Source organism: Hippopotamus amphibius, chromosome 3, assembly GCF_030028045.1.
Source record: "Hippopotamus amphibius kiboko isolate mHipAmp2 chromosome 3, mHipAmp2.hap2, whole genome shotgun sequence".
NCBI lineage: Eukaryota > Metazoa > Chordata > Mammalia > Artiodactyla > Hippopotamidae > Hippopotamus > Hippopotamus amphibius.
In genome coordinates, this window is record NC_080188.1 from 180637369 (window position 1) to 180647299 (window position 9931).

The window sequence follows — 9931 nt, forward strand, 5'->3', positions numbered from 1 at the left end:
AGTTGTCCCAGCATCATTCATCAAGTGATTCATCCCTTCTACATGGATTGAAAATGCCTTCTTCATCACATAGACAGTAGCTCCACGTAAATGGGTCCCATCTGTCCCCTGGTTTCTCACGCTCCCTGGCGCACCACAGTGTCATGCAATTTGGAAATCACCTTGCAAAGATTTATCTCAAAGAGAAAGCTGGAAACCTCCTACATAAGTGATAGCTGATAGAAGATTATGGTGCATGCCACACCATCACTTCACACGACGCTACGGATGACCTAGAACCATCTGGTAAATGCTCACCACAGTATCTTCGGCTGGTGGAATTACCAATGTCTTTCATTTTCCTCTTACCTTCCGTTCAAGTCTTCTGTGACTAAAATAATTCAGAAGACAAACCATAAGTGTTAATCAAACAAAACCCCTTTCAAGAGTTTAAATCCTTGAAGGTTTAAAAGAACTCGTGCACAGGTATGTCTGGGTCCTGCACCCAGAGTTATGCCATGTTCGGCAGCTGCTGGAGTTGTTTGGGCCAAAGTCCACAAGGTGGGCTCCCCCAGGGAGGTATCTCTTAGATGCCTGAGGCCTCCCATCCTGATGCGTTTAAAGCCCACGTCCTGCATCTGGTACTCCCCTCCCTCCTCCTCCTGAGACAACACCAGGGGAGTCAACCCTTAACTGCATGATGGGGTGGGTAGAAATCGGTGCACATCTTTGCCCCAGGGAGCTGGGAGTCCACACACCCTCCTGTCAGTGAGGGCCAGTTGTTTAGGAAGCCACACACAAGTAGCTCTGCCCTGAGTTTGGGAAAACCAGTATGGAGGCCCACATACCCTCCAGTAGGAAGACAGGTGCTAGGGTGAGGGGGCCGCTCACCGTAAAGACCGCTTGGATGTTCCGCATACGGTATGTGGGAGGGTGCGGAGGGAATGGGACCAAGGCAGAAAAAGTAGCTCAGTCTCCACCTGGAAGGAAAGGGTGACTAGTAAAGTAGGGTTTGGATTTATGGGAACTGAGCAGTCTCCTGCAGGGCTTTGCGCACTCAAGAGGCCTCTCTGTCAGTTTCCTTATTTAAATAATGGGGATAATAATATCTATGTCATTAGGTGACCTGTGATATTAAGCACCCAGCAGAGCCTGGACTTTACTGAAGGCACATGTGTGCCTTCCCTCCACACGGCCCTCCTCACATGCATACACACAAGGCACTCCTGCCCACCCCACCCCCCAGGACCTGGAATGTGCCTTTAAGCAGACCCTGTGCCAGCAGAGCCCAGCAAACCAGCGGGAAGAATGTGTACAGTAAGTCCCTGCCTCCCCCTGGGAGGCCAAGGTCAGGGACTGGGCCAGTCAGGTGACTGCCCAGGCTCCAAGGTAAAAAACAGGGCAGGAAATACCGTGACTGCAGCAGAAAACCCTAGGGCTTGTTTTGTATATTGTATTTCTGGCCCAGCAAAGAGGTATTGTGCAAATTAAACAAATAGCAGTCTTGGCCTTGAGCTCAAAAGACTTTTGGCATTCTTCTCTTTCTCCCCACAGCTGGTGCCTCCCCTGTTGCTGGGGCCAGAAGCCAGGGAACTCTTTGATTCCTTTCTCCCTCACCCCTGCACCCACCCCAGCAAGTCCCGCCACTTCTGTTTTCTAAACCTGCTCCGGTGAGCGCTCTCCTTCCCAAGGCCCCAGCCGCAGGCTCTCTCTGCGAAACATCCCAGCAGCCCCCTCCATCTCCCTGAAGTGTCCACCCAGGCCCACTGCTGCTGGGGGGGGGGAGGGGTGTCTCTACAAACCATGGATCCCACGGCCTCTCCCCCACCCCTACTGAGGACCATCCCCTTCACTTACCTTCGGCGGCTGAGGCCCACGGGGTCTTTGGGTGCCTGCCTCTCACCTGTCCCTGGAACTCCCTCTCCCCCACCCCACGCTGGGTGCTCCAGCCACACTGGCTCCCCTTTCTCAAACACGGCTGAGCCCCTTCCCTCCTGCAGGCTGCCCTGCTTCTGACAGCTTTGTGACGCTTTCTCCCTGCTGAGAACTGCTGCCCCACAGCTGTCCTGTCCTCCGACAGGCCTCCCCGCCCACCCGCTGGAAGCTCAGGGCCCCTTATTTACTTCCTCCCTAGCCGTCATCTTTCCCTTTGGTCTGTCCCCTCCAAGGACGCAAAGGGCAGGCACGCGACCTCGATTACTTGTGTGCCAACCCCTCCCAGTGCCAGACACAGAGTAGGGGCTCAGGTGACGCGTGTTGGATGGCTGAGTGAGGGAATATGTGGAAGAAGGAAGAAATTGGTAAATGAGTGACAGTGGACAGCCAAGCCGCCCTTCTCTGGCTCTCCAAGATGCCTGTGCCGTGGCGGGGTAGGGAGTGGTCCCAAGCAAACACCCACACATCTGACCTCAGGCTCGTTAGAGCCCCAGGAGTTCCCATGGGAACCTGGAACTCAGCATCCCGTGTGCCGGCACCCCCTCTCCGGGCTGTCTGCATTTCCTGTCCTCGTCCCCTCATCAGCAGAGGGTCATTGAACTCCTATTATGCGCCAGGCATCCTTCAAGGCACGGAGGATGCAGCAGGGAAGCAAACAGCCCCTGGTCTCATGGACCTCGCATTCAAGTGGGGAAGGGGAGGGAGATCCCAAAAGAGCGAGCAACTGAGAGAGAAGCAAATGCAGAGTGGGACGGCAAGAAGCAGGGCACTGGGGTGGAGAGTGAGCCCTCAGATGGCCGTGGGGGATGGGGGAGGTCAGGCAAGTTCCTGACATTCTCTGCTTCAGTCTCTTTATCCGTGAAATGGGCTGATGACAGTCCCTCCTCACAGAGCACCGTTAGCACATACATCAGGTCTCCCCCTCACCTATTCAAAACCAGCAGTAGTGCCTCCTGTCCCTAAGAGCCCTGCAGGGTGTCCCCACCACCAGCTCCCTGCCCCCCAGCCCTCACCTCCCTGAACTCATCCCCTGCTACTGCACCCCCAGTTCCTGCTGCTCCTCAGTCAGGTCAGGCAGCACGTGGAACAAACGCCACTCCTTTCCAGATCATACCTCGGGCAGCCCCGTGAGCAGACCCTTGAACTGAAGATCAGGGTCTCACCCCCCCTGCCACTCACACACACATTCCATATGCTCAGAGCAAGGGGCAGCCGAGGGCAGCATCAGGTTCATTTCGAGTGACTTTTCTAGTGCTGTCAGCAATCACACAGGGCGAGCTTCAGGATAGCCTACTTCCTTGTTCCTGGGCCGGGCTATCCAGTGGAGATACCTGGAGCCCACGCACTCTCCACAGATTTTTATTTTATCTTTTATGTTGGCCATAAGCAATAAACAGGGACCAATTTTTGCCCCAGATGCACCACCGAGCTTCCTGTAGAGATTTGTGCTGTTTCTATCCCTTCCTTTCCCCACTGCAACCTCTTACCCGGCACCTACTGTATGCACACACGAGGCTGGGGGCACCGTGGGGGAGGGCAGTGGGGATCACCTGTGCTAACAACTCATTCTAATAGACCGCAGAATAAGATGGGGCCAAGACTTGCTGCTGTGTCCAGAAGAACTGACTCTTTCCAGCCACAGAGCCCAGGGAAGGCTGCACAGAGGGGGAGGCCTTGAGAGAGAAGCAGAACTCACAGTGTAGGCCTGGGAGGGGGCTGACGGAAGGGGGCAAAGGCCTGGGGGTGGCCTCTCCTGGCCAATCCTGGCGGTCCTCACCACGGGGAACCTTGGTCTAGAGGGAGGGCCGGGCGGAGGGTGGGGTGCGGTTGGGGAAACAGAGGTGGTGCCCGAAAAACAACTTGGATGCCGCTGGCTGGCAGGGGCCCCAGGCTGCTGCGGAAGTGCTTCCTATTGTTTCTGTTTCCTCCGTGGGAGGCTGTTCGAGAGGAGGCAGCAGGCCTCTGATTGTCAGTGGCCTTGAGAGCTTCTTAAGAGCTCAAGAGGAAGGCAGAATAGGAAACGGCCCCCTTGAAGAAAGAAAAGCTAAGCAAGGATCAAACAGCAGCACCCACGACTTTGTAAGAAACCGGCGACGAGAAAATTCCCCAGATGCAGAATGCCAGAGCAAAGAGGGACTCGGGCACCATCCTCTTCAACCTCGTTATTTTAAAGAAAAGGATACCCGGCTCCAAGGAGGTGGAGTGACTGGTTCAAGGCCACACAGCCGATTGCTTTCCTGATGCCCTGTACGGCGCTCAGATGACTTCCTGGGGCTGAGAGCAATGGAAGGGAAGACCCAGGTCACTTGTTTCTCTCTCCTGTGTTAGCAGAGGAGGGTGCCCAATTCCCAGCCAGGCAGGACAACCCCTGCCCCAGTGCCCACAAAGATCTCGTGTCACAGGGAGGGCCTCAGCATGGTCCCGGGCGGGGCTGGGCCCCACCCCCACCCTGCCCACCAGCCTCCTTGGCTCTAAGGCCCAGGGTGTCTGCAAGGCCTGGTTCCAGCCCATCAAGCAGGAGAGCAAATGGGGACGGCCACACTCACAGCAGAAGGCGTGTCCTCGGCAAAGGCCTGTGTTTGCCCTGGTGGGTGACTCAGGTGGGGGCCACTGTCTTTCACCCACTCGCTCCCCGTCCTACCCCAGCCACCCCTGCCTGTCGGGAAGCCTTCCCAAGACCAGGTGAGGGGCCCCTCCTAGGGACCCCTGGGTCCCCACGTGCACACGCTCATCGCACCGGATTGTCTGAAACTGTATGATCGACTACAAGTTCCCTCAGGGCCAAACCTTACTTGATCCTAGAAATAACACCACCACCATGACACACATGGAACGCGCTCTATGGGTTTCACTGTGGTGAGGATTAACTCACTCTCTCCTCCGGATAACTCTACAGCATGGGTGGAGTTATCACCCCCATGTGTCAGATGGGCAAACTGTGATTCAGAGGCTGAGCCTCTTGCCCGAGGTCACACAGGCAGGGAGTCGCGGAGTCAGATTTCAGAGCCAGCAGGGTAGACACAGCAGTGTGCCGCCCACATCTGCCTGCTGGGATCCTTGTGTGCAGAGAGCTTTCCAGTGAAGAGCCCTTTCAAGATTGCCTCAGTCCCTGAGAGCAGCCTCAACTAAAGCCACGTGCCCTCCCAGGGCAGCCCATGTCCACGGACTGATCGCCGTGGGGCATCAGGCCCGGCCTTCCCCGGACAAGCCAGGTCAACTCTGAAGGGCTGTTTCGGCATCAGAGCTCTCATGAGGGGGAGAGGGCTTTGCTGGGCCTGCACTGCAGCTCAGCTTCTCCCAGTGCTGGGTCCTGCCCCCCTCTCCTTGGGGGATGATCCCAAGACGCCCCAGGAACCACCCTGAACCTGAATCTCCAACCTGCAATGGTCTGTTTGATACCAGGATCAGAGGGGTAACCATCGTCCAGTTGCCCTCCCGTGGCACGGCCCACCACCCAGCATGGTGCCAGCTGCCCGCTAGAAACTGGCACTCGCCACCCGCCTCTACCAGGATGGACTCACCAGCCACTGCAGTCGCGGGCCTTCCACAACCCATGAAAGGAGTTCAGGGCGGAGGTCGGGAATGAAGCATTCTGTGCTCAGGGAAAAACTGGCAGAATAGGCCCTCAGATAGTTAGATATTTTCAGGAGAAGATTTTATGAGCCCAAATTCTTGCATCTTCTCATATCTAGAAAAGCATTAAGAGCATTAACGAAGACATCTTCTCCTCCTGACTAGTGGTAACCTTCAGGAGACTAGCAGCAAGCCTCTGCCAACATCTGTGCTCAATTTCACGTGTCCTCCTTCCCCCAAATCACGTATATGCTGATATACCCTCCTACCTCTTCAGAGCATTTCCTCAGCGCTCTCTGAGAGGCTGTCTCCCAGGCTATAGTCCTCATTTTGCCCCAAATAAAGCTTAACTCACAACCCTCACGCTGTGCATTTATTTTTCCCCAGTGGACATGGAACGCAGAAAGTGCTCAAAATGTATTTGTGATAAAGAGGATGTGGTATATGCATAGAACGGAATATTATTCAGCCATGAGAAAAAAGGAAGTTCTGTCATTTGCGACAACATGGATGGACTCTGAGGACATCATGCTAAGTGAAAGAAGTCAGACGGAGAAAGTCAGATACTGTATGATCTCACTTATATGTGGAATCTTAGAGAAGCCAACCTTGTAAAAACAGAGAGCAAAATGGTGGTTCCCAGGGGCTGGGGGGCAAGAGAATGGGAGAGATGTTGTTTAAGGGCACAGACTTACAACCAGTAGATAAATAAGTCCTAGACATCTAACACACAGTCTAGTGAATACAGACAACAATATTGTACTGTAATCATCCAACTTGTTGAGACTAGATCTTAATTACTCTCCCCGCCCCGCACAGATAATTATGTGACATGACAGCGGTACTAACTATGGCTATAATGGCAATCATATTCCAATGTATAAATGTATCACATCAACACGCTGTACACCTTAAATGTATACCATGCTGTGTATCAAATATATTTCAATTAAAAATATTTTTTGAATAAACAAGTGAACATAAACGAAGAGAGTCCTTGGGTGATTTAGCAAACGTGCATATTTGGCTTCCAGGTCCTCACTGTTTATCATACGCAGCCCGTAGGTCCCCTGCGTGTTTACGGGGAGGGGGATGGAGACCCCTGCCCACCCCTCTCCAGTGCGCTCTTGTGATTTCCCACCGATGCTCCGGTTGCTTGTTTGTCCTCTGAACATTCTGCGCCCGGGGGAGTGACAGGACTTCTGCATCCCCGTGTTACAGGTGAGGTCAGCCTGCGTGTCTGGAAACAAGGCCACTGTCAAACCAGACCAAGTTCAGGGTGAAAGTGCAGAGTCCTTCCTCACGTCCGGGAGAGACTAGAGGCTGTAAACAAACCCTTTCCTGTTCTTGTCTGTCCTCTGCAGTCCTTGACACTGTCCCTCCTGCTGCTCTTGCACACCTCCCCCTACCCCCATCCCAGCCCAGCTCCCCTGCAGCACCTGGGTTTGTTTTCCCGCAGAGGGAAAGGTGCGGCTCTCATGTGATCAGGACCCTGGAAGCCACTCACAGCGCATAAAGGATCCTTTTAGGGGCAAGAGAGAAAACCACTGACGGTAGACGGGGAGGCAGGCTGTCTCCCCCACTCCCCTCCACTCTGCTGGGTTCCCTCCTTCGCACTCTCCCCGCATCTCTAAGACATTCTTTTCCTTCCCTCCCGCAGGTCAGGACACATGCAGAGCTGAGCTGGGGCCACTGTGGAGGGTGAACATTTAGCATCCTACACGCTTGGTACTGAATACACCCCATGTGTCATCTTCCAAAGAAGCCTCTGAAGTAGATCCTGCTTATTCCACTTTTCAAAGAAAATCAAACTAAATCCTGAAATTCGAAGGAGTTGAGGAAACTTGTCCAGGGTCACAGGGCTGGAGGGTTTGAAGCCAGGCTGTGGTTGCCAGCGCTGTTCCTGTCCTGCAGGGTGGCTTCCTGCTAGCCTTGGGGCTTTGGCATGTGGCCCCAGGACCCTGGGTCGGACAAGGGAGGGCTGGCTCCCTGGGAGAACAGTTACCAGTCAATGGGAATAGGACCTGTGGCTACAGAAATCATGCCAAGCAAGTCTGGCAAAATAAATTCAACTGCACTGACGTGGGCTCACAGCTCCCTTCCCCAGCCCAGCCCCATGTCCCTGCCTCTGTGCCTTGACCCTGACAAAGCAGTAGCTAAGCAATCTCAGCATCTCAAAAATCCAGAGTATGATGGGTGGGTAAGCACCTCGAGTCTTTTTTTTGGAGCGTTTCTAACTACTTGCCTCATCATGTTGGAATCAAGGACGCACATTGGATGTAATTCCATTTAAAGCATCATTCTTCCTCACGGTTGCTGGTGGTGACAGGAGCCTGAGAGGGAAGGGAACGAGAGGCAGCTGAAACTAGCAGAAGAAGTGAAGCTCTGGATCCTGGTTTCAGGCCTCCTGCCCATAGCACTGGAGCGGGATTCCCTACCTTCCCTCGGCCGCGGTTTCCTCATCTGTGAAACCAAGGTAGTAATATCTATCTTGTTGACTTTGTTAATGCAAAGTAGAGGAAATTGAGAATTAAATTGATGTCATGAAGCCACCCAACACAATGCCTTACTGACTGAAAGAAAAACACGAAAAAACAAAAGTCATGAGTTAAGTGTTATTCGGGGACCTTACGGGGGCCTATAGCTCCAGAGAGAGCCTCTCAGCTAGCTCTCAGGAGCTGTTCTGAAGGCCTGTATGGTTAGGCCACTCAGGACAGCTGTTCTCTTGCTCTTTGTACATCCCCACCACCTCCCACTGGACCAGTGCCTGCTTCACCTACATCCCACCTACAGAACTGACCTTCCTACATTCTTGCTCCAGGGCCCAGCTAATGATGGTTCCCAACAGCTTATCAAAGGAGCAGTGGAGGGTGTGCCCCTCTGCTGTTTTCTCTGGTAACCATGGAGCCAATCAGACTTAATTCCTCCTATAACAGCCCCTGCCCCCAGAAGCAAAGGGTATCGCCCCAGGACCTTGCTTCAGACAGTCTCCCAGCCATTAAACCACTGATGTCTCTGTCACTGACTCCTGGTCTCAAGGCTGGGCGAGTACAGGGCTTGTCAGCCTGCAGCCCAACGAGAGGTATAAGGGAGGAGCCAGGAAAAAACGAAGCTAGGTCTCTTGTTATCTAGAATGGTGTCATACTACAAGTGGACTTATCTGAAATTCTTTCATTTAGAGATAACGTTTCAGCCTTAGAACTCCTCGTTTTCCTGTTGCTATTTATGTACGTAATTAAAATTCCAGGTTAAAAACAAACAAAAAATACATGCACTTTTATTTTGCTGGGGAAAACATGCAGCCAAGCATAAAAAGATGACTTCTGACCACAAAGAACAGACGTCTCAAGTTAATGATTTTACTGTTTTTCTATGTCTGAGAAGATGCAAGAATCTTGCATCACTGAAACTTTTCCTTAGATATGCATCTTAACTACTTAGGGCCAGTGTATCCAGAGCCCAGGATGCTTCTTGTCTTTCTCCATCTTGAATTTCCCTCAGGGGTACTGTCGGTGCGGGCGCGACTGCAATGGCTAAGCCTTGTAGAACTGGGATGACAGGCAGCATTTGTTTCTTTACAGCCTCGAATCTAGTAGATGTTTGCTGCATTTTGGTTTCCCTCTCCGATCCTACGTGCAGCAAAGCCATGACTGGGGGAGCAGGTAGAAAGGGGGCTGATCAGAGGAGCAGCTCACTGATTTATGAAAACGAAAACACTGAAAGACAAAGTCAAGTCTGATTTTGTACAGAAAAATCATGGTGATGAAACAAAATGCCTAAACCACTGAGGTGCCCTTTCATCCTCAACTCCATCATCCACAACATAAAGTGTCTCTGCTTCCTAGCTCCGTTCCTGAGGGCATGAAAATACCTAACTCAGGATTCTTTCAATGATTAAGGAAGGTAACAAGCAAAGCGGTTTTCCAATGGGTAAGTACCCCCTGCAAAAAAAAAAAAAAAAAGGAAAAGGAAAGTTATATCACCACTTTCTACTTCGGCAGCAATTCTAAACATCTTCCATAGGAAGCAAGACAAAAACAAAACAAGCGATCTCTCTTCATCTTCAAAGAAGAAAGCTAGTCTGCATGGAAGTGGTTTACTCTGCAGTTACAGGGCAAGCGAAGGGAAATGTGACCTCTCAGCTCTGTGTCTGTCAGTATTACTCTTGCCCTGATTCGTCTGTCTGCTTTGAACCAGATACATTTATTTAGAGTCTTGTCAACAGATTATGCAAGAGGAATCACCTGAGAAACACCTTTAAAAAAGGCAAGCCAGTGCTTGAAGGTGCTGAGATCTGATCCTAATTTCTCTTTTTAGATGGAGCTACAGGGTGCAAGGCACCAGGCACCCCTCGGGCGTTGGCCAAACAGGCCTCTGTTTTTCTTCTCCACTCCTCTCCCCTCTCTGCTTACACTCCTATAGGGCTTGTGTACCCACAGGGACC

The 9931-nt window shown here is 52.3% G+C and overlaps 1 long non-coding RNA gene across 1 annotated transcript; it reads right to left on the minus strand.

Moving 5' to 3' along the window:
* Positions 1-348: 348 nt before the first annotated feature.
* LOC130848010 (uncharacterized) lies at positions 349-1962 on the minus strand. The gene is made up of 3 exons (XR_009052509.1): positions 1837-1962; positions 871-959; positions 349-370 (listed from the first exon to the last, which is right to left on the minus strand). It is a non-coding gene; the product is annotated as an uncharacterized LOC130848010 (long non-coding RNA).
* Between the last annotated feature and the right edge of the window lie 7969 nt (positions 1963-9931).